Genomic DNA, 25,921 nt, shown 5'->3' with positions numbered 1-25,921 from the left:
AACCCAGAAAAAAGATCATAAGGCAGAGCCAGGAGAATGAAAAATTTTAGATTTGAGTGATACTGTCACATCTACATGAAGCAGATTTGATCTGTTTGTTAATTCATACGTCCAATTTCTTAGAATACTATATAGTACATAACAGGTGATCAATAACTGTTTATAGAATAAATAGATTTTTAAAGAATAAATAGATGTGACAGAAGTCAAGATATCTTTTAGGAAAGTTATACATCCATTTGATTCAATTCACCTTCTCCACAGTCCAACAGAAATCAAAGGTAGTCAATCTACTTCATTCCATCCCTTTCTTTCAAAGATACAGATTCATGCATTGCTTAAACAAGGATAAAGGAAATACATCATTTGACCATCTTTCTATCCAAAGTGAATTTATCTAAAATACTACTTTGGTCTACTTGTATAGTATAAACTACACTACATTAATTTGTCACCTTTTAGCTTCCTGTATTTTGTACTTCTTAGAGAATTCTCATTTGTAGACTAAAATCTGGCCTTGTTCATAAAGTTTCCCTGACACTATATTTGTTATTTGATGAGTTAAAGGCAATAATCCTGTTTCCCAAATATGCAAATGAGTATTGCAATAGGATCTATATTCACTGGCCTCTAAAAATTCTACATAATTAAAAGGACAAAAGGGGAAATTTGCTGAAAAGAATTGGGAACTTAAAAAATGTATTTAATCATACTTATCTAGTTAATTTTAGATAACTGGCTACCACTCTAATGGCAGAAAGCAAAAAAAAAACTAAAAGCATCTTGATGAGGGTGAAAGAGGAGAGTGAAAAAACTGGCTTAAAACTCAACATCAAAAAACTAAGAACCTGGCATCTCCTCCCATCACTTCTTGGCAAATAGATGGGAAAACAACAGAAACACAGGCAGACTTTATTTTCTTGGGCTCCAAAATCACTGCAGATAGTGACTGTAGCCGTGAAATTAAAAGATGCTTGCTCCTTGGAAGGAAAGCTATGACCAACCTAGACAGCATATTAAAAAGCAGAGATACCACTTTGCTGACAAAGGTTTGTATAGCCAGTATGGTTTTGTAGTCATGTGTGGATGTGAGAATTGGACCCTAAAGAAGGCTGAGCCCTGAAGAATTGATGTTTTCGAATTGTGGTGCTGGAGAAGACTCTTGAGAGTCCCTTGGACTGCAAGGAGGTCAAACCAGTCAATCCTAAAGAAAGTCAACCCTGAATATTCATTGGAAGGACTGATGCTGAAGCTAAAGCTCCAACACTTTGGCCACCTGATGTGAAGAGCTGACTCATTGCAAAAAATTCTGATGCTGGGAAAGACCGAAGGCAGGAGGAGAAGACAGAGACAGAGGATGAGATGGTTGGATGGCATCACTGACTCAATGGACACGAGTTTGAGCAAACTTCAGGAGATAGTTAAGGACAAAGAAGCCTGGGGTACTGCAGTCCACAGAGTCACAAAACGTTGGACACAACCTAGTGACTAAACAACAAGAACAATCTAGTTACTTAGTGTAGGTAGGGAAAGCAAAAGAAACTAACAAAGGCTAAAAATTGTGTGTTCATTTCTTAGTCTTACAGTGGACCACCAAAAGCATGTGTAGAAGTTCATTGCATATTATTCAATGTTAGGAATTATTGACACAGCTCATATTCTGTTTGCAGCACTGTGTGATTTGCTTTGCATCAATATATTCAAATTCATCTAGAACAAAAATTTAAACAAAATGTATTTTACTTGTCATTTGGAGAAACTATTGGTCCATCACTATTTGCCTAAATGCAGCCTTCTTATTTTAAAATATTAGTTGAGAGTGAAACTTTATTTTTAAATCATTTCAAACTAACTGAAAAAAACAATATCTTTATATATTTTTTAAAAAGTGTGCATACACATATATTTAGTTTTTAGACGTTACAGGGGAAACTTTACCATATCTGGAAGCCATATGCCAAAAATGTTGAGTTATTATCAACTGATCTTTGCATAAAGCATTGAAAATGATAGTTCATGCCATAATTCATTTAAATATTCCTTCTCTTGGAACACTGCTTCCCACAGATAGCAACGGGACTTGGAACAAAATAAAATAGCAATATTATACACATTTTCTATTTCTGCACTTTTCCATTTCTGGAAATGGTCATGGGATCATTTTATGACAGAGTAATATCATCCATGATCCTAAATCGCTAAGAAGAAAAGTGTTAGATTCTTTTGGTAAAGTTGCCATAAGGACCAAATTTATTTTTTAACCAATTCCTTGGAGTATCAACTGATTTTTAGTTTTACAACATATGTATCACATCTTCAACCATTTTGCCCCAATTCTAGTTCTTTTCATCCTTCAATAGTGAGGATGAGAAAACCTGGATTCATATGGATATGGTTGATTTGAAAACTACTTTTTAAACATTTGGAAGCTTTTCAAAACCAAAAGCATATTTACCAAGTGATCTTTTCCCCTACATTTTAAATCCATGTGCAACTTAAAAGAAACTTAGTCCATATGCTAGTTCAGATTCACTTATATTAAAATCATGAAAATTATGTTTAATAGCTATTTGACACACAAGAAACTTTTAAATGAAGTTTCTTTAAATTTTAGAGCTTTCAAAACATACTTTGTTCCCTATCCACCCTCAGTACTCCTCGCTATTCTCCAAGAAAAAATCAGATTTAATTCAGGACCTGTGAATTAGATGCTTTGAATCTATCAACGATGATTAAGTAATAAAGAAAAACACATTTAATTTTTTTCCCTTTATCTATAGTTTTTTGTTTCAGTGTCTCCACTCAAGTTCAGAATGGTCTGACTTTCAGGATCAATAATCTGAGAGATAAAGTCAATTTTTGCATTTGTGATTTCATACTTCCTTTACCATACATAAGATGCATGAGCTTTTTAGTACTTTTTGGTGTTTCATTACAAATAATACATGAGTGTTGGAACACCACAAACAATGCAAAATAATATAAAGATAAAAGTAATCATTTTTCCTCATCTTTTTCCTTCTCCAATCCCAGCTTCACCTAGGTAATCAACATGAAGGGATCTGTGTCTATCTGTCCACACCTTTAATAGCTGAATTTATGTGGTATAATTCTCTTTTTTTGGCACAAGTACACATGAATAAAACTGTGTGTGATTTAAAACCCAGGACTGAGATTTTTAAGTAGTGAGGGGAGAGGGAAGGAAAATGAGAAGTTATGTACACATAAACTAAGGGTGGAATGGAGCATAGAAAGAGATCTCCTTTCTATGTGACATCTGAAGTCCTGGCCACCTAATTCACCATATACTCACCTGAAATAATAAGTGCTCTGAAAATTATAAAAATGAATGAAAAGTGCTCATGAGCATATTACTATTGTATCATTTTAATATTTTGTTTTCCCAGTTCAGTTCAGTAGCTCAGTCATGTCCGATTCTTTGCGACTCCATGGACTGAAGCATCCCAGGCTTCCTTATCCATCACCAACTCCTGGAGCTTACTAAAACTCATATCCATTGAGCGGGTGATGCCATCCAACCATCTCATCCTCTGTCGTCCCCTTCTCCTCCTGCCTTCAATCTTTCCCAGCATCAGGGTCTTTTCAAATGAATCAGTTCTTTGCATCAGATGGCCAAAGTACTGGTGTTTCAGCTTCAGCATCAGTCCTTCCAATGAATATTCAGGACTGAGTTCCTTTAGGATGGATCAGGGTGATAAGTTGTTCATATCTATTAACAAAATATTCATGAATTCATAAATTAGACAAATATCTGACAATTTGTACTACCTTTACAAATAATCATTTGGTCCATGTGGTGCTCCTGAATTTCTTTCTAACATTGAATAACTCATACTGGTTTTCAATGAATGATAGTCATATTTCAACATTCTCTATCTGAGGTTTGTGGACATTGACTGAATATACAATATTCTGAGAAGTTGGTAGAAGAGATTTATATCAATTCATGAAAGACAGTATTATTCTGAGAAAGAACATAAAAAGGATATACATACAAAGAAAGGATGGGTTTCACACTATAGTTTAATCTGAACACCCTTATTTCTGTTTACAAAAAAAAATCTGCTTTATGTTGTCAAAAAAATTAACTTGTATGAAGTCAATTTACAAGCTAGAGAAATTCAGATATGCATTAACAAGTGTTTTTTAACTGCAAAAATGTTAATAATTTCTTTTACAGCCATAAATGTGTATAAAATATAAACATGAATAAGCCCATTCTATGTTTGACTAACATTACATCAGATTTTACTTAAAAGCAATGGCCTTCCTTTTGCTTTTACCCCAGGAACGTATTATCATTAGCACAGTGCCTCACGCATACTCTTATTGTTTCTATCACCTATTGTTTTCACTAACAAAGCACAAGGCAGACTCAAACAGCCATCTATGTGCACAGAGCTGCATTTACCTACGGCTGACTGCATTTTGGTTTCTTAATTTATAAATCTTTGTTTCCAATGCAAAATGTGTAAAGTCTTCCTGTTGGAAAAAGTGTCTAAATGGGTATCAAATCACTGTCAGATTCCTTCTCCCCAGTGTGCTCACCAATTCTGTGGTTGATTGTTGTAACTCTAGCTGTTCTTTAATTTTTTACGGACACTAATCCACATTTGCAGCCTTCAGTCTGTTACCATCCCATTGTGAAAACTCTGCCCTCCAAAAGTTTTCTTTTGGCTTGTTTTTATTTCCATTTTCTTCTTATATTTCCTCAAAGAAGTGTAGTTTTTTCAAGAATGAATCTTTTGAACCTTTATGGTACAAATACGAGGACAGTAGGAAGTTTAAAGCCTTGTTCATTTTACACTAAATTTGGGGGAAAGGCCTGGAACACATTTTCCTCCATGCATAATCAAAGTATTTAATGGCAAAAAAAAAAAAGAATTCTTTCTATATTTTATCAGGATTTTAAGTTTTTATTCTGCAATAATCCCCAGATGTTTTGGAAATAGTAAAACAGAACTTCAAAAATCAGAATATCACTATTATCTTACTAAAAATGAAGAATTCAGCCACAATTATAGTCAAACCAAATAGAATAGAATTTTCCCTTTCTGACTTAGTTTTTAATGCTGGATACCTGATGTGCTTTTTGGCAGATCAAGTGTATTCTTTGGAGAGCTATACCTGAAAGCGTGGCGAATATTGGTTGCGTGAACATCCAGATCAGCCTGAAGCAATAGTAACATTCTGTCATTCTGAGCATGCCCAGGCTACTTTCTCCCTAGGCTTCAAATTTAGTAGGAAGATCCCCTGGAGGAGGGTGTATCAACCCACTCCAGTATTCTTGCCTAGAGAATACAACGGACAGAGGAACCTGGCATGCTATATGTTTCAGATGCTGCATTAAAAACTTTATCTGCAGCCTTTAATTGAATGCTCACCACCATTGTCCAAGAGGTATCACTGTTACATTCATATTTACATAAAGGGATTAAGACTTAGAGAGGCAAAGTAACTTGAATTAAGTTCACATAGCTAATGAATTTAGGAAACACAATGTTTTAAAACTGTGACCTTCAAAGTTACAGCTGAGACAGAAGGGTTCTTTCTCCCCTGTACTCTCCTTACTCACCTCATACTATCCCACCCATTTTTTTAATTTATAAGTGGTCATCCTGGAGATGGTTCAGCAGGTAAAGAACATGCCTGCCAATGCAGGAGACATAGGAGATCCCTGGGTTGGGAAGGTCCCCTGGAGAAGGGAATGGCAACCCACTCCAGTATTCTTGCCTGGATAATTCCATGAACAGAGGAGCCTGGTGGGCTACAGTCCATGGGGTCACAAAGAATCACACTGAGTGACTAAGCACACGCAACCTGGAGATACATACCACAATTTTTTTTTTTATATCAGAATGGTTTCATGACATTCAGTAAAAACTAAGAAAATCTGTTTGATTAAAGTATGAACTGTAGTCAATCTATCAATACTGATTTCTTAGTTGTGACTAAGGTATGCTATGAATGTCAGAAGCTAACAGCAGAGGAAATTGAGTGTGGGGTATATGGGAATTACTGTGCCATACTCGAAACAGTTCTAAAATAAAAACGTATTAGATATAACAACTCCATATGCATACCTAATCAGTGTTTAAAACCATCCATCCTACAACGAACAGCCATCTTCCATTACAATATTATTATGTTTTTGCTAAACAGGGACATAATAATCTCCTCAGCAACAAGCAAACAAAAAAAAAGCTGGTCTCATTAAATCCATTCTTCTTAATGTCAGAAGCCCTTATTTCCTCTTTCAAAACCATGATATTGCTTGGATCATGAAAAAATATGAAAGCAAATTAAAGTCGTCAAAGGAAAGGTGTTTACAAAATGTTATTAATGAAACAATCCATCTACACAGATGTGAACATATTTTAATAATCTTGGATATGGCAGGAAGAGCCATAATGTAAAAAGAGATTTACATGTATAAAAGCTAAGGGGAAAAAAATTTCAACTTCCAACATTAAGGTCTTAGTTCATAAATCTGAAGGGAAATAGGAAAAAAACAAAGGCATTAGAAGAAGATATGAAAAAATATAAAAGAGTAAATGTATCTTTCATGAATCTTTGTGAGTATACAAGCTATAGAAAACCAATTTACTGTTTGAAGGATGAATGTGAGTTCAGAAGTATCAACGTGGAATTTCAAGTCAATAAAAAATAAACTCATATTGTTTATGCAGTAATTTATAGTGTCCTGGTTGAATTAAAAGGGATTCTGGAATATAACTTTCCCTACTGAAACACATTTTGCTGTTTTAAAAGTGCAAGGTGCTCTGAGAATGGATTAGAAAGATTATAAAATACATACTAATAAATCACAAACACTTATCCTAAAATCAAATTAAAACCTATCTTTGCAGAGTTCATTCAAAAGCATTTGTTCTTTTGCACTAAATGGCTTGTGGCTGATGGAAATGTAAATTATATTAATCTTAAAATGTGCTTTGGATATAAACTAAGTCTAATACATACAAAGTTCTTATTTTCCTACTTAAGTTAATAGAAATTCCAAAAGACCACTTTCTTTTCGGAGAGAAACTTGTTGAAGTAATTACCTATTGAGGACTAGAAATCCCGAGGGATTAGCTATGGATACAGAGCTTTCAAATTTCTAGGTCACTGCTTGGAATCTGAAACCAAATCCACAGGGACTAAAAGGCATTATCAGGAAAGGCTGTTAAATGACCTTTATCATGTGGTCTCGGTGAGAGACAGGTGTCCACTGTTTTTGACCATCTGGATTAAAAAGCAAGAACATAAAAGGGTATGATTGCCCCTAAAAATGATCTCCAGAGATTTGGTTTAGGCAAAACATTGAGGGTAGACAACTCTATGCACAATGACTTAATACCTCTCTCTCTCTCTTTCATGCTCTCTTTCTCCCCTGCTCCCCCAACACATGTTCTGCATGAACTTCACTGAAAAGTGTTTATTGAGAAGATGCTTCAAGGAAATGTGGAATTATCACTTTGATTTGGAAAGGAAGAGATTAAGTTTTCTCAAATGGAATAAAGATTTAGGTCAATAGAAAAGGATGATATATCAGACTTGCAAATGAAAAAAGAAAAAAGCGTGCATTAATTACACAGGTTTAAAATTATGAAGACAAGTGCAAAACTTATTACAAAATAGTTTCAAATTGCACAATTTCATAAGCTAATTTTCCTCCAGTTTAAGAAATTTTGAATCAAGTTCTGTCTTTCAAAGCTTTGGTGGGTAGTGATGGTTATATAATATGGAATTGGAGAAAGTGGGTAAACAGTAATCCAAATACAAAATGAAAGATGAAATTGAATCAAAAGTGTTTCATGTATTACTGTTAAGAACTGTTTTCATCACCAGAAATGACATTGAACTTTTATGTTTGAGTACCAATATTGATGAAGTTCCTATAGTAATATTGGGCAGTAGAATAATGGTCACAACTCTCCCCATCGACAAGAGAAAGAGCAAACTCCATGCACAACCTCTGTTACTTATTTTGGCCACAACCAGTATCGAGACTTGTGTCTGGTATTCAAATAATCTTTCTACGTAGCATACTAATTTTAGCTAAGCTCCTTCTTTGAAAAATGTGCTTTAAAAAAAATTAGAGCTGCTATACAAAGACTTGAGAGTGAGATGGGGAAAGAGAGCCTGTGGTTGATGAAATGCAAATGAGGCTTGGCTCAGACAGCTGGCTGCTTTGGATGACATGGGTGATAAATGGTTCTTAAAACATGAGCAGGCATCAGGCTCCTGATTCGGTGTCGGACTGGCAAAAACAGCAGTATTACTAGATGCTTCCTTTAATTAATGCAACACTACTGCATTAGTCAGGACACTGCCGATAAATGGGAGAGAAGTGATATCGAAGGTAATATCAGAAATCTTTCAACCTTGAAGCTGGGATGTGTTGGCCAAAAGCCGCAGTATTGTAAGAGGTTTAATTGTATTTGTAATGTACCAGTGCACCATGACAAAAATGGGGAGATAGTGTAGTCAGGACCAGGAAAGGCTGTGATAAATGAGAGAATGAGTGATTACACAGTCAAGAGGACTGTGAAAACAGACAAAAGACAGGCAAATGGAAAGGGGGGATTTAGCCACCACTGTAATTTGCAAGAACTCAGAGGAACTTTGAAGTGGACAAAAGAGTAGAATCTGCTCCTCCAGGATTTGTCAGGGCTAAAGAATGCACATAACATATGAATAATTCCGTGTGCCCCCAAATATGGTCAGACTGCATGTACCTTGCAATAGTGTATATACTTTAACCTACATCAAAATGGAGATGTGTAGATTATCGGGGCAGTATCTGAGAAATACCTTTAAAACATTTGCACTCACACACAGGCACAAGATATTTTAAAGAAAATATATTTGGAGCTGGCTACCTTTTAAGAGTGTCCTCTTGCTCTTGGGCCAAATTTCCACCTAGAAAACAAATAAAGTCTTTCTAAAAACACCAATATTGATAATATGCTGCATCAAAGTAAGATTTTTTTTAAAGAAGATAAGCCAGTAAATAATTTTCTGCAACAAGCAAATGACACAGAATTGGCCTCCAGTCTCACAGTGGATGCCAGTGAGAATTCCCTGAAATCACATCTCCTTTCCCATGTTGTTAACTACGATGACTACAGCGTCAACCGCAATGACAACCACACCTAAAACTGTCCTTTCTTGACACTCTTAGCTTTACTTTCCTCGTCATATCTTGATCTTCCAGCCATGACCTTCTATAGCACTTTAGAGCAAGGGTTTCCTGGTGGCTCAGTAGTAATGAAGAGGTCATTCAATTCAAAAGACACAAGAAACACGGGTTCGATCCCTGAGTCGTGTAAGATCCCTGGAGGAGGAAATGGCAGCTCGCTTCAGTATTCTTGCCTGGGAAATCCCATGGACAGAGGAGCCTGGTGGACAGACACAGCTTAGTGACTAAATAACCACTTTTATGTAAAAGGAAAGAGATAGTATTTTCAGTTTTGCAGGCTCTAATATCTGTCTCAAAATAGCTTCCCTGACAGCTCAGTGGTAAAGAATCTCTTGCAGTGCAGGAGACACACCTAGGTTCGATTCCTGGGTCGGAAAAATCCCCTGGAGAAGGAGATGGCAACCCACTCCAGTATTCTTGCCTGAAGAATTCCATGGACAGAGGAGCTTGGCAGACTACAGTCCATGGGGTCGCAAAGAGTCGAACACAATGGAGCAGCTAACACATGCATATCTGTCTCAGCTACTCAACTCTGACTTTGTAGAGCAAAAATAACAACAGACAATTTGTAATGAATAAAGTCTATGTTCTATTAATAATAAAACTTTATTCATAAAAACAAGCAGTGAGCTAGTTTGGATCATGGGCTATAATTTGCTAATCTCTAGTGCAGCATCCAAATTCTCCATAGTTTAAGTACAATGTGAGTCAGGCCAATAATCGCACCTCTCCCAGCATTGCTTACAAAGAGAGTGAAAGAGCCAGTCAGGAATACCTTCTTTTGATAAGTGTCCACTCAGGAGTATACGGGAAAGTCATTACATTATACTTGGGCCAATGCACTTCCTTCCTCCTTTTCTCCTCTTCTAAGATGAGTAAATCCAGTCACACAAGTTACGTTCAGCCTAGATCAACTGGGTCTGAGGATATGTCTCAGCCTTTTGTATTCATTTCAATGTGGCTATTTTCTCATTTCCCTGATATGTAGGAGCCACTCAGCTAGTCTGGGGATTTCATACTGAGTGATTGTTCCATGTCTAACTGTACATTCAGTGTATACATGGAAAAGATAAGTTTAGGAGATTCCTATGTCACAATCTTGATGCTTTTGAACTGGGATGTTGGAGAAAACCCCTGAAGAGTCCCTTAGATTGCAAGGAAATCAAACCAGTCAGTCCTAAAGGATATCAACCCTGAATTATTTATCAGAAGGACTGTGGTTGAAGCTGAAGCTCTAACACTTTGGCCACCTGATGCAAAGAGTCGACTCACTGGAAAAGACCCTGATGCCAGAAAAGATTGAAGACAAAAGGAGAGGGGGTGGCAGAGGATGAGATGGTTAGATAGCATCAGTGACTCAATAGACATGAATTTGAGCAAACTCCAGGAGATAGTGGAAGACTGAGGAGCCTGGCATGCTGCAGTCCATGGGGCTGCACAGAGTCAGACGTGACCCAACTTAGGGACTGAACAACAACAAATGTCACTAGCTTGGTCTCTCTCCTGCTTCTTAACATTAGTGCTAAACTTTTCTTACACAAGGATAGCAAAACTACATCAACACTTCTGTGAATTTCTGTCATGTATCGCATTTTATTTTGTTATCTGCATACAGCTTTGTAAAAGTTATGAATTGCAGCATAACACACCACCCCTCCACTATAATCAAACATTGTCCTTTCAGCTCACACATCTGTAAAGACCTCGGCCTTGGTCTAGGCTGAACTTAGCTGGTTCGATTGGATTTGCCAATCTGCAGTTTTCTTCTCTGGGAGAGTTCTCTGTTCTTTACTGCAGCTTCTTTAGGGCAGCTTAACTAGGGAGGTTGTGCTCTTCATGTCTCTCATCTTCTTTCTGGAACCAGGAACTAGCTGAAAATTTTCTTCTCATGGCAATGATAGAGGCATAGAAGATCTTTCTCTGGGATTTGAAAATTAAACATTTGAATTTTCATATAAATTTCATGTAATTATAAAGTTTTCATAAAGCCCAGAATAATGGTGCTAGCGGTTATCCACCTGCCAGTGCAGGAGACGTAAGTGACGCAGATTTGATCCCTGGGTTGGGAAGATCCCCCAGAGAAGGGCATGGCAACCCACTCCAGTATTCTGGAGAATTCCACGGACAGAGGAGCCTGGCAGGCTACAGTCCATGAGGTTGCAAAGAGTCAGACACAACTGAGCGTCTGAGCACACAATGATGTATTATATTTAATTCTTCATCCTGTAAGGACCATGATTAATTAAATATATGGAAAAATGTATTAACTCTCTTCCCACCACCTTAAGGCTCATATCTATCTCTTGGATTTCAATCAATAGTGCTCATTTTAGAATTGAATGCATTATTCCTAATGTAAAGTCATTAGTCTCTAACTGAGAGGGTTTTTTTTTTAACATGGCTCCAGCTGAGATCAAGCAGACTATGTTATTCCTTGAAAACTTTCTTGTGTAACTTAAAAACTTATTTCAAGGAGTTGGAGTAACTGAAAAACTAAGGATTAAAGATTTTTCTTTCTTTCTTTCTTTTTTTTTTTTTGCTTTAAATGGCTCCTCAGGGAAGATGAATTGGACTGGGGTAGGTAATAATTCTTTTTTCTACAATGTTCATGACATGCACTAATGAAAATGTTCACCTTTATGTTCCTCTTGATTATAACCAAGGAATTTTTGATGCTACATAGGCATAAATTTTTGTTTCTTGATTAGGAAAGGGCAGGCTGGTTGTAGAGTCTAATTGCTGAAAGATGAAATTTGAGAACTGAAGGTCATTCTGAAGTTATAATTCTTTCCCACATCCTTACAAATAACTAAAATTTCATTTTTTAAAAATTTGAGGTTAAACTTTATTTTCTGAGGTTACCTCTTGTATTAGCACTTTCAAAAACAGCTATCTACTTGTATAGTGAACCTCAATAGAAAACTCATCTTCCACCATAATATAAACATATATGTATAAGGTGGCTGAAGAACACCTTTCTGGGTTATTTAGCAGTAGAAAGTCAACTGGGCAAAACAAACACCAACAAGTTTCTTTTGACTCTTCCACTGTTGAAAATAATGCATTCCTTAACAAAGGACATTAAAGATTGGCTAGAGACCCAGAAAGGTGACTAATGTCTGGTTTGCTTCCCTGGTCTATACTGTGTGGTATGACATTTATGTACAGGTGGGGGTCATGAATAATTGCCATCAAGGTCAATCAACTATATATGAAAAAGTTTTATCATAACTATAATTTATGCTTCTACTGTAATAGGAAAAAATGTTCCCTGTGATACTATAAAGTTTCCAAATGTTCGATTCTCTAAACTTCAAATCATTAAATGCACCAATCCATTTACCTATCAATTTAGCTATGTATCCATCTATCTGTGTACTTAGTCGCTCAGTCTTGTCTGACTCTTTGTGACCCCAAGGATTGTAGCCCGCCAGCCTCCTCTGTCCATGGAATTCTCCAGGCAAGAATACTGGAGTGGGTAGTCATTCCCTTCTCTGGGGGAACTTCCCAACCCAGGAATCGAACCTAGGTCTCCCGCATTGCAGGCAGATTCTTTACTATCTGAGCCATCAAGGAAGCCCAAGAGTACTGGAGTGGGTAGCCTATCTCTTCTCCAGAGGATTTTTCCAACCCAGGAATCAAACCTGGTCTCCTGGATTGCAGGTGGATTCTTTACCAGCTGAGCTACCAAGTAAGCCCATCCATCTATCTAATGTATATGGAATAAAATTTTTCTTTATCCTATACTTTATCAAATTATAATAATGGTTATCAAACATTCAATTTGTTAAGATGTATGACTTAGAAGTTAGTGCTTCTCCAATCTATAAAAAAAAAAAAGAGTAATACTCCACTATTCTCATTTGCAGGCTTATTCTGAGGATCAACTGAGATAATGAACATCAACAACATTTTGCAAGCTGAAATCTGAGACGCTTTAATATAAAGGAAATTTTTCTTTTTTTTATATTTGTGATACAGTGGAAAGACTGTAGGCTCTGCTGCTGCTGCTGCTGCTGAGTCGCTCAGTCGTGTCTGACTCTTTGTGACCCCACAGACTGTAGTCCGCCAGGCTCCTCTCTCCATAGGGATTCTCCAGGCCTGTAGGCTCTGCAGTTAAATAAATAAATCTCATTGGTTCCTCAACTACAAAATAGGAGAAAAAAAAAAACAAAAACATTTTTTGACTTAAAATGTTATTTGGAAAGCATCTAGTTCCTTCCCCAAATATATATAACACCAGTTCAATATTATTAATATATCAAAATGGATGAAGATGTGATCTAAATGAGGAGCGAGAGTAGCAGGCAATTTCTGGTATATGGACTATTCAAAATTAGACTAAACTGTCTATTGAGAAGACCACTGGCAGTAGCTAGTAAGATATGAAGACAAGTATAGCCCCTCTGTAGGGAAGGAAGCATCATGAGGTAGGAGACTCAGGAAAAGCTTCTTTTCATAATAAGGGAATTAACACAAGACTGAAGATTATCACAGTGACTGCACAAATATGACCAAATTTAGAGGGAAGGAAATGTTGCTATCTCTGTGGGCACGTATATTATGTTTCTATAGTTTACTGTAGATCCTTCATCATCTGGCAAAGACACAGATTTGCTCAATGACATCCACTATTTTACATAATTATATAAATGTGTTACGGACATTCAATACATGTATATCCACATGCAATATCTTTAAGCTTTAATTTTTAAAGCCTTTATATTTTAAAGCCCTGTTATCACCACCTTTTATTATTTATTTTTTGCAAGAATCAAACTATCTGCTGTTATCTACCTTAATCCAGGCCTTTACTCTTGCCATTCATCTGCATTAAATACTTCTTTTTCTGTTCAATTCCTACCGTCCTTTAAAGCGAAGTTCTTCCATGAAGTTTCATTCTCTGAATTCTCCACTGCACTCTAATCCCCTTGCTCTCAGATCTTCTATTGCACTTAAGCTGTAACACTCCTTTTAGCACACTCCCCATCTCTAATCTTGTCACATTATGTTAATCTTGTCATTGTAAACCCCTTGTGAGCACAGACTATGGGGAAGAATAAGAATTGGTTCTCTCAACCTCTGTTCCACCTCCTTTCAAGTTGAAGAAATTAGAAGCCTAAAAACATTCCTAGACTTCCTAGCCAAAATAAGATTCCAGAAGAGAATCAGGTTCCACCGATTAGATTTACTTTGAGATGAACTGGAGGATAGGAAGTGAGGCAGAAGCATTCTCTTGCACCTTTTTGTTTATGCTGATGAGCAGCATTATAGCCATGGGCTGTTTTTCTGCAGTAATGTTCTTGGGTCCTTACTCCACCTTACCAGACACAAGCATCAGTAGGTACAGCTATTACTGAAGTGGCTTTTTCACCTCTTGTGCCTTGTTCAGCTACAGGGATGTGTTTTTGAACTCCTGACATTAGTGATGACCAGTGGCTCCAGTAAAAATTAATGAACAGAAACTTCAATTAAAATATAGCTGGGAGGAAATAGAGAAGGAGCTCTCATGCTCTAATCTGATAGTAGAGCTCGACAGGAAGTAGAAAGATTCCTCTTCTTGCCTGGTAAGAGCTCAGCTAACGAGACTATCACAATTCAGCCAATAGAAAGCCTTTATACTTTGAATTTTCAGTTCTTCTGGTGAATTCTGTTTACTTTATTTCTCCCAGCTTCCTTTTCTCCCCTTTAAAAGATTTCTCCTGTCCTCCTCTATGGAATTGTGCATGTAGCTCACCACGTGCAAATACTAAATTGCAATTCTTTTCTGATCCTTAATAAACCCATTTTTGCTGGAGAAATAACTGGCAATCTATTTGTTTTAGATCAACATTCCTAAAGGCCCTGCCTTGACCATGCCCTTGAAATTTTTCAATATTTCTAAGCATCTATTTCCCTTTTTCTAAAACTTTTCCAGTTAATAATTCTTACAGTGATTTCTATGTTCCACATTGAGTCCTGACTGGTACAGAGATTGGATATTACGTTTCATTAGTATTTCTGACAGCTCATACAAAGTAGGAGACCTAGTAAGACATCAATAGACACATGAATGGTTGTATGAGTGATTTGTTGCTATATAACAAATTGAAAGTTAGTCTCTCAGTCCTATCTAACTCTTTGTGACCCCATGGACTGTAGCCTACTAGGCTCCTCTGCGCATGGAATTCCCCAGGCAAGAATACTGGAGGGGATTGCCATTTCCTTCTCTAGGGGATCTTCCTGACCCAGGGATCAGACCCACGTCTCCCACACTGCAGGCAGACTCTTTACCAACTGAGCCACCAGGGAAGCCAAACAAAAGGGATAACCAGTTATCCTCAAACCTGGCAGCTTAAAACAAGTATTCTTTATTTTATCATGCAGTTCCTGAGGGTCAGAAATCAGAGAGTGGTTTCACTGGATGGTTCTGATTCAGGTTCTTGTGGGAGTTTATAGTTGAGGCCTAGGCTGAAGTCTGCAGAAAACTTGCCTGAGACTGGAGAATCCATTTCCAAGTGCATTCATGTAGCTGTTGATGGTAGCCCTCAATTTTTACTAGCCTTTGTTCCTTAACACCTGGGTCTTCCTGTTATGCTGCTCATAATGTGACAGTTGATTTCCCCAGAAAAGTGATCCAAGGTAAGGATTGAAGATGGGGAGGGCAGCATCAACATGAAAGTCATAGTATCATTTGTAATCTCTGTTAGACAGGAAGCATCACTCTCATGTTTGAGCTCAGTCACTAAGTTGTGTCCAACTCTTTGTAAGCCCATGGGCCATCAGGCTCCTCTGTCCATGGGATTCTCCAGGCACGAATACTGAAGTGGGTTGCCTTTTCCTTCTCCAGGGAATCTTCCCACACCAGGGATCCAATCCACATCTCCTGCATTAGCAAGATTCTTTACCAGTGAGCCACCAGCGAAGCCTTGAAATATCATCATCTAAGAGATTAGTCGTCACAGAGCCTAACTCTGTTACAATGTGGGAAGGGACTACAATAGAGTCTGCATTCCAGGACATGGGGACTGTTTTGGAGGCTGTCTGCCCTCTCTACCAATAATTCCTGTCTGTCCTACATGCATAAATATTCTTGACCGTTCCCAAGGACCACAAAGTCTGACCTCCTTCCATCTTCAGTGTGATACCTGAATCTTATTGTTCAATCAGGTCCACATGCAGGGGAGTCTCTTTGTTTGTAATTCCTAAAGGAAAGCTCCTTGAGTCCAGATCCTTTCAACCTGGTGTCCTGTGAACTAGAGTCAAGTGATCTGTCCCCCATCCCCTCACCCCCACCCCCACACACAGCCAACATACATTGTGGGAACAGGCAAGAAGAACTGCTACAGGAATTCCTATTCCAAAAAGAAAGACAGGAGACACACACCTTCAGCAGTTCTGAAATCCATCCAGGCACCTGGTGAAAATTCCTCCATCAAGGCTCAGTTCAATTCCTATGTGCAAATGACTTACCATGGTTGTGGCCGCCACACTCTGGTATCTTGGTTCTGCACTGTTATCATTTTTTTTCACAAAAGAAAATGTGTGTGTGCAGCTGCTTCCTGCTTGCAGAAGTTTAGAAATCCAAAGACTTTCATTTTCTACTCTCTGTCCCTTGAGTCAAGCTTTCTGCAATTCTTCAAATATAATTTTCTTTAAAAATATTTTTGTTTCCTTAAATCATATTAAGGTTTATTCCATTAAACAAAAGCCAGAGTCACACACTGCTTTGAGATAATTCCATCTGTCTTTGGATCCTGTTAAAATAGCTGAGGGGACAACTCCCTTAACTTCTTAAAGGGCCTATTTTTGACAGAAGGGATTTGTGAGTCTTATTTTTAACACCCTCAGAGAATCTTTCATCTGACACAACACCACAGCTGGCCTTCCATGGATTCAATCAACCACAGAAAAAAATATTTTAAAAAAACCCAGAAAGTTCCAAAAAGCAAAATTTGAATTTTCCACACAATGACATTTACTTAGCGTTTACATTTTATTAGATATTATAAGCAATCTGACAATGGTTTGAAGTATATGGGATGATGTGAATGGGTTATATACAAGTATTGCACCATCTTACATAAGGAACTTAAGCATCCCCAGATTCTGGTATCCGAAGGCATCCTGAAACCTGTCCCCCTCACATAATGAAGATATGACTGTACTCTGGAATTTGAACTGATGTCTTTCCATGATCTTAGCAATGGACTTAACAAGCATATCCTCAACTTCATCTTAATTTTTTTCTGACAGTGACTGAATTTGCTCCTTGCTAGGAAGTCATTTCTTAATTTTAGCATCATCTGGAAAGGCTGTGAGCATTTATACCCAATAACTCTCATTCCCTTCATGTTTAGAACTCTTTTCTTTAGCTTATACTTTTCTTCTTGCATTTTTATAAGCTCAAGAACATACAGCAGGCAGCATCTTCATCACTCTGGGTGCAGTTCTCCTGATCTAAATTACCCAGTTCTTCAGATACATTTCTACTTTCTACTCTATTGGGAAGCAACAGGGTTGCTTAAACTTTCTGTCCCTAGATAATAAAAGTTCCCTTTTCACTGGTTTCTCATAAGAAACTCGTCCCTTCACACTGGCAGCCTCTTCAAAGGCCCCAAGACATTTAAATCTCTGCTAACAGTCTCAAAAGTCCTCTTAGCTTCTATTTCTCAGTTTCCAAGCCACTCCCACAGTTTTAGGTGATCCTTACATAGCAACACACACATGGTAGAAAAATCTATATTAGTTATCTATTGTTGTATAACAACTTGCCCCAAAACTCAGCAGCTTAACACCCAAATATTTATCATCACATACATTTTCAGAGAGTCAGGAATTCATGTACCCAGTTATTCAGATTCCTTGATGGAATCTTCTCAAGGTGAAGTCGCTCAGTCGTATCTGACTCTTTGCGACCCCACGGACTGTAGCTTACCAGGCTCCTCCATCCATGGGATTTTCCAGGCAAGTACTGGAGTGGGTTGCCATTGCCTTCTCCAGAGGATCTTCCCAACCCAGGGATTGAACCCAGGTCTCCCACATTGTAGGCAGACACTTTATTGTCTGAGCCACCAAGGAAGTCCTCTCAAGGTGTATAGATTTGAAAGTGAAAATGTTAGTTGCTCAGTCATGTCTGACTCTGTGACCCCATGGACTGTAGCCCGCCAGGCTCCTCTGTCCATGGAGTTCTCCAGACAAGAATACTGGAGTGGTTAGCCATTGCCTTCTCCAGGGGATCTTCCTGACTCGGGGGTCAAACCTGGGTCACCTGCATTGCAGGCAGATTCTATACCACTGAGCCATCAGGAAAGCCCATAGTTTTACATAGGTTATTAGAAATTCTCATTCAGATAATTTGAATTCTCACACTAGATTTAGACTGTTTCATTGGTTATTAGAAATTTTATAAAAGGCAATTTTAAAGTTATCATTAAAACATATACAACAAAATACTTACCATTGTCAAGTAGGATGACTTTAAGGAATCTACCTTTCCTTGGCCTTAAGTCCCAGAGCCTGGGAACTAAGACTAGACTTGCAGAAACAGCCAAAATAGCATTTTGCCTGGCCTGATTTTCTATTTCAATTCCAATATTTATGTATTACTACTATTATGTAATCCAGTAATGTTCCACAGTAGATTTACCCCGGTTTCTACTTTATTTTTCAGCATATGCCTCCTTAGGTGTTTTTTGCCTCCCTTGCATGAATGTGAAAAATCACCAGAGCTGATATCAGCATGGATTTCAGTTGGAATACCTTTGTTTTCTTGCAGAAATGCAAGCCTATTATTACTCGAAAACTGGATTTGAAACATTTTGTGTCATTGTGATTGTTGCTGTTGTTGCTTTTTAATTGAAATCAGGCAAAGGACCAAGTCAAATGCAAACTCTAGCCCTTGCCAGCTGCTAGATAGAGACTGGCCTCAAATCTCTCTCACATGAAATGCTACACAACTTTGTGGATTGGATCATGTAAATATAATTTCTGAATCTAGTGCAAGGTTTTATATATTAAACCAGTGGGAGGCAGAGGCTATAGGGAGCTTTCTATATTTAATGAAGTTCTTCATTATCTGGGGATATGATCCAGGAAATACCTAACACACTTGCTTCAAAGTCCAAATTTTGTAGTGGCAGATGGGATTAGTCTAAGAATACCCAGAAGCCAATTCTCTTCTGAAGAAATAATAGTGATGATAAATCTTGTTATTACCATGATTTCTTTCATCAAGTTTCTTAAGTAGTTTATTAACTAGAGTTACAGCCTAGTATAATTTCAAGTAAAAACAGAGCTCTTTTTCTCTCTTCCTGCTGACAGATAAACATTTTAGGCTAAAATTAAAGCACATTTTAATCATGACCTTCTTTCATAGGTTAGACAAAAGGGAGAGGTAAACTAGAATTTGGATAGAAACCAGCACATCATTCATTTATCTGAGATTGTTTAACATTTTCAGACCAGCCAGGTAAATACCAGTAGTGAATAACAATTACATGATGAGTTAGTGGATGAATTGAGGAACATTTAGTTGAGTTTTCATCGGTGTAGTCCACTGAAATTTACTCCAAGATACTCTAAGGGAAAAAGAAATAGATGCATTTGAAAACTGGTCCATATATATAGTATGTAGAGTATGGGTGTATAAATATATAAATATTCATATACATATAGTCATAGTACAAATTGACAGTTTAAAGGTTATGAGAAATACTATCATAAAGACATGTGTCTAACTTGTTTAAACCAGTTTTTCCCAAATGTATTTGATCACAGATCTTCCGTCTTAAATAATACCTATTGATACATTTAAAAATGATATTTCCAGAAAACACACATTGTGAAACTCTGATTTACTCATTTTTTACAAACTGAGAGATCAAGGTCCTAAATATTCAAATTCTTGGTTTGGAAGTTTTTAAAATATATTTTCTTTTTTATTTATTGCCTTTTTAATTTATTTTTTTTTATTGAAGGATAATTTCTTTCCAGAATTTTGTTGTTTTCTGTCAAACCTCAACATGAGTCAACCATAGGTATACATATATCCACTCCCTTTTGAACTGCCCTCCCATCTCCCACCCCATCCCACCCCTGTTTGAGTTTCCTGAGCCATATAGCAAATTCCCATTGGCTATCTATTTTACATATGGTAATGTAAGTTTCCATGTTACTCTTTCCATACATCTCACCCTCTTCTCCCCTCTCCCCATGTCCATAAGTCTATTCTCTATGTCTGTTTCTCCATTTCTGCTATGTAAATAAATTCTTCAGTACCATTTTTCTAGTATATATGCATTAGAATATTATATTTATCTTTCTCTTTCTGACTCACTTCATTCTGTATAATAGTTCTAGGTTCATCTACTTCATCAGAACTGACTCAAATGTGTTCCTTTTTTGTGGCTGAGTAATATTCCATTGTGTATATGTACCACAACTTCTTTATCCATTCATCTGTCAATGGACATCTAGGTTGCTTCCATGTTCTAGCTATTGTAAATAGTGCTTCAATGAACAATGGGATGCATACATTTCTTTCAATTTTGGTTTCCTCAGGGTATATGTCTAGGAGTAGGATTGCTGGGTCATATGGTGGTTTTATTTCTAGTTTTTAAAGGTATCTCCATACCATCTTCTTTAGTGGCTGTATCAATTCACATTACCACCAACAGTGCAAGAGTGTTCCCTTTCTCCATACCCTCTCCAGCATTTATTGTTTGTAGACTTTTTGATGATGGCCGTTCTGACTGGTGCGAGGTGATATCTCATTGTAGTTTTGATTTGCATTTCTCTAATAATGAGTGATGTTAAGCATCTTCTCACGTGTTTGTTAGCCATCTGTATGTCTTCTTTGGAGAAATGTCTGTTTAGGTCTTTATCCCACTTTTTGATTGGGTTGTTTGTTTTTCTGGCATTGAGTTGTATGAGCTGCTTGTATATTTTGGAAATTAATCCTTTGTCAGTTGTTTCATTTACTATTATTTTCTCTGTTTCTGAGGGTTGTCTTTTCACCTTGCTAATAGTTTCCTTTGCTGTGCAAAAGCTTTTAAGTTTAATCAGGTTCCACTTGTCTACTTTTGTTTTTATTTCCATTACTCTAGGAAGTGGATCATAGAGGATCTCGTTTTGATTTATGTCATCGAGGGTTCTGCTTATGTTTTCTTCTAAGAGCTTTAATGTTTCTGGTCTTACACTTAGGTCTTTAATCCATTTTTAGTTTAGCTTTGTGTATGGTGTTAGGAAGTGTTCTAATTTCATTCTTTTACATGTAGCTGTCCAGTTTTCCCAGATTGAAGAAACTGTCTTTGCCCCATTGTATATTCTTGTCTCCTTTGTCAAAAATAAGGTACCCATACGTGCATGGGTTTGTTTCTGGGCTTTCTATCTTCTTCCAATGGTCTATATTCCTGTTTTTTTGTTTTTTTTTTTAATAGATTTTATTTTTAATTCTGGCCAAGATCTATACAGAAGGAGAATAACGTAAGTCTAATGTTTTTTCTTTATCCCTTTGCATTCCGAAAAGCGTCATTCCAAAAGATGACATCGGTCACACCTGTTATAGTGGTCTCAACTGCTTTAAGTTGGACAAGAAAATGAGCTTTCCTTCTTTAAAAAGAAAACAAAGAAAAGAAGTACGTAATATTTTTCCTTATCTGTTTACCAATTTAACATAATGGTGAGCCATTATTTTTTCTTATGAACAATAAAATTACAAATGCATAAATACAAAATATGTCTGTTTTTAATCAAGTATCTGAATATTCTCAGATATTTTTTGTTAATACTATGACTAGGTTAAGTAGGTTAGACTGTATACATAGCTATCTAGCTATATGGCATGTTTTCTTCCATCAGATTTGAAAATCTATTTGGGGAAGTCCAAACATTAAAAGAGATTTAGTATATGCATGAAGAAGTGAAGTGAAAGTCACTCCGCTATGTCCGACTCCTTGCAACCCCATGATTACAGCCCTCCAGGCTCATCTATCAATGGAATTTTTCAGGCCAGAACACTGGAGTGGGTAGCTGTTCCCTTCTCCAGGGGATCTTTCCAACCCAGGGATCAAAGCTATGTCTCCCACATTGCAAGCGGATTCTTTACTGTCTGAGCCACCAGGGAAACATAAGAACACGAGTTGGTAGCCTATCCCTTCTCCAGGGGATCTTTCCCACCCAGGAATTGAACCAGGATCTCCTGCATTGCAGGCAGATTCTTTAGCAACTGAGCTACTAGGGAAGCTGCAAGTATATGCATAGCAATCATAACCTTATTCAGAAACTTACCTGTCTGCAAACTACAAATAAGATGAGCCCAATTAGGGAAGAAATTATGATGTCTAACTTTTTCAGTGAATGAAGTCACTTTTTTAAAGCATTCAGAAACATTACACTTAAAAAAAGATAATTATAAAGAAATAATAAAGAAACTAAATAAAATTATCTTTTCATTCATTCAAAAATTTATTTATTAAATCATAGGATAAGAATAAGACAGAATGTTAAATATCAGCTGAATGTCTAATTAATAGAGACAAAGAAGATTAAATTCCATATTCTGGAAATCATCATTAAACTGTAAAGATGGAGGTAGTTCCCAATGGGTATCACCATGTGGAAAGCACTTTAGGGAACATTTGATTATTGACCAGGGTTTGGCCTCAACTCTCTTTGTGCTCTCCTACTCTAATAAATTCTGCTTAACTATTTGTGAGCCTAGATTTGAGCCAGAAAGCGACCAACATTCTCATCCCTCAACATAATTTTGATCCTCAAAATTTTGCTGTTTTAATGAGTATGCTGCTAAGTCGCTTCAGTTGTGTCCGACTCTGTGTGACCCAGTGGACGGCAGCCCACCAGGCTCCCCCATCCCTCGGATTCTCCAGGCAAGAACACTAGAGTGGGTTGCCATTTCCTTCTCCAATGCATGAAAGTGAAAAGTGAAAGTGAAGTCCCTCAGTCGTATCCGACTCTTCGCGACCCCACGGACTGCAGCCTTCCAGGCTCCTCTGTCCATGGGATTTTCCAGGCAAGAGTACTGGAGTGGGGTGCCATTGCCTTCTCCATTAATGAGTATAGTCAATCACAAATAAAGGGAAGAAAATAGCATTTTTCCCTCAAAATTCAAAGACCTGATTTATCTGCTTCTTGCTTTCTTCCATCTTGACCTACTATAATTCTGCCAAATCTTTCTTCCAGTAACCTGTGTTAACTGTGGTTTGAAGATCCCTTTTAAAATGAGAGAAAATCCCATCTACATTTCGAAGAGTTCCAAGAGAGAAAGACAAGCAAAGTGTTCCAAACCAGAAAATGGCCAGTTGATGTGGAAGGCATCCTAATTTCTTAGTCTGAAAACTCTGTAACTTACCACTATGCCCTATATATGTCTTTGAGACTGGAGTTATGAATGGGGAAGTAGATGGTCATTGAGTTCTACCAAGAGGTAACATGAATATGTATATGTATATGTAAAACTTCTGATGTTATTGTTGTTGTTTAGTCCCTAGTTCATGTAGCCACCCCATGGACTGTAGCCCTCCAGGCTCCTCTGACTGTGAGATTTCCCAGGCAAGAATACTGGACTGGGTTGACATTTCCTTCTCCAGGGGATCTTCCCAAGCCAGGGTCTCCCATGTTGCAGGCAGATTCTTTACAACCTGAGCCACCAGGGAAGCCTGGATGAGTTTATTAGCACAAATCAAACAAAGAAACTAAACTTTAGATATAGAGGTAAGATTCAGAACAAGAACTTACTACTGAACAGAACTTTTTTATAATTTCTCAAGTAGGTGAATGCATGTGTGCTAAGTTACTTCAGCCATGTTCAACTCCATGCGATCTTATGGACTGTTGCCTGCCAGGCTCCTCTGTCTATGGGGATTCCCCAGGCAAAAATACTGGAATGGGTTACCATGCCCTCCTCCAGGGGATCTTTCTGACCCAGGGTTTGAACCCATGACTCTTATGTCTCCTGTAATGCAGGCAGGTTCTTTACCATGAGGGCCACCTGGGAAGCCCCAAGTTGGTATATAAGGAGGTAAAAAAGAATTAAATTCACTAAATTATAAAACTACAGTGAGCATAATTTAAGTTTTCATTCCTAATGAATGATCTCTGAATCATCAGTATAAGAATCAGTTTTGGGGATTTCCCTGACAATCTAGTGATTAGGATTCAACACTTTCACAGATATGTCCCAGGTTCAATCCCTGGTCAGGCAACTAAGATTCTGCAAGCTTCATGACATGGCCAAAAAATAAAGATTTGTCAATTCTACTGGCTTGGCAAAGTAGTAGCAAATATATCAAGATTGTGAAACAAAGGTACTTTTCCATTTGCCAGTCTGCCTCTTCCCATAATATGCACATGTATATATGTCAATATGTAGCAGAAAGTCCAAAGCTCTGCATGTCTGTGGATGGGAACACATGAGGATAATATGAGAGAATGTACAACTGACTCAAATTTTAATACATTTTTATTATCTAATTTTGAAAGGAACTTTAAAAACATATATTTAAGCTTTAAATTATGTATGCATGTGTGCATACATGCTCAGTTGCTCAGTCTTGTCTGACTCTTTGTGATCCCATGGACTATAGCCCACCAAGCAACTCTATCCATGGAATTTCCCAACAAGAATACTGGAGTGGGTTTCCATTTCCTCCTCTAGGGGATCTTCCTGATCCAGGAATCAAACCTGCCTCTCCTGCATCTCCAGCACTGGCTGGCAGATTCTTTACCACTGAGACACTGGGAAGCCCCTATAATATGTATATGTAACATATATATTACATATATACACAATTTATTTATACAGTACTTTTGAAGCACCAGAGTAAAGGTTGTAAGTTTTCTGGGATATAGTGACATGTCAGGGAATAAAATACATCTTAGGGGTCACTTCTGAAACATCAATGTTACTATAAGTAAATCTTTGGCATGCCTAAGTGGAAACAGTGTCAGACTTTATTTTTCTGGGCTCCAAAATCATTGCAGATGGTGATTGCCGCCATGAAATTAAAAGATACTTACTCCTTGGAAGGAAAGTTATGTCCGACCTAGATAGCATATCTAGGTCCGATCTAGATAGCATAGCAGAGACATTACTTTGCCAACAAAGTTTCGTCTAGTCAAGGCTATGGTTTTTCCTGTGGTCATGTATGGATGTGAGAGTTGGACTGTGAAGAAGGCTGAGCGTTGAAGAACTGATGCTTTTGAACTGTGGTGTTGGAGAAGACTCTTGAGAGTTCCTTGGACTGCAAGGAGATCCAACCAGTCCATTCTGAAGGAGATCAGCCCTGGGATTTCTTTGGAAGGAATGATGCTAAAGCTGAAACTCCAGGACTTGGGCACCTCATGCGAAGAGTTGACTCATTGGAAAAGACTCTGATGCTGGGAGGGATTGGGGGCAGGAGGAGAAGGGGACAACAGAGGATGAGATGGCTGGATGGCATCACTGACTCAATGGACGTGAGTCTGGGTGAACTCTGGGAGTTGGTGATAGACAGGGAGGCCTGGCATGCTGCAGTTCATGGGGTCGCAAAGAGTTGGACATGACTGAGAGACTGAACTGAACTGAACTGAAATGAAATGAGAAACCTGTTATCTTTTGACTCAAATTTTTATGACAAAATTCTAGGAACATAATGTGCCTGTGTATATAATATGTGTGACAGGTTTTAATAGGAAAAATAATAGTTCACATATTTC

The 25,921-nt window shown here is 37.6% G+C and overlaps 2 long non-coding RNA genes across 2 annotated transcripts; both read right to left on the bottom strand.

Moving 5' to 3' along the window:
- Positions 1–3,382: 3,382 nt before the first annotated feature.
- On the bottom strand, positions 3,383–16,987 carry LOC129644757 (uncharacterized). The gene is made up of 3 exons (XR_008710965.1): positions 16,679–16,987; positions 8,907–8,946; positions 3,383–3,730 (listed from the first exon to the last, which is right to left on the bottom strand). It is a non-coding gene; the product is annotated as an uncharacterized LOC129644757 (long non-coding RNA).
- On the bottom strand, positions 10,809–14,199 carry LOC129644756 (uncharacterized). Its single transcript, XR_008710964.1, has 3 exons — positions 14,024–14,199; positions 13,081–13,372; positions 10,809–11,146 (listed from the first exon to the last, which is right to left on the bottom strand). It is a non-coding gene; the product is annotated as an uncharacterized LOC129644756 (long non-coding RNA).
- Positions 16,988–25,921: the final 8,934 nt, after the last annotated feature.

This window comes from Bubalus kerabau, chromosome 2 (genome assembly GCF_029407905.1).
Source record: "Bubalus kerabau isolate K-KA32 ecotype Philippines breed swamp buffalo chromosome 2, PCC_UOA_SB_1v2, whole genome shotgun sequence".
Taxonomy (NCBI): domain Eukaryota; kingdom Metazoa; phylum Chordata; class Mammalia; order Artiodactyla; family Bovidae; genus Bubalus; species Bubalus kerabau.
This window is presented reverse-complemented; position numbering and strand designations above follow the sequence as displayed.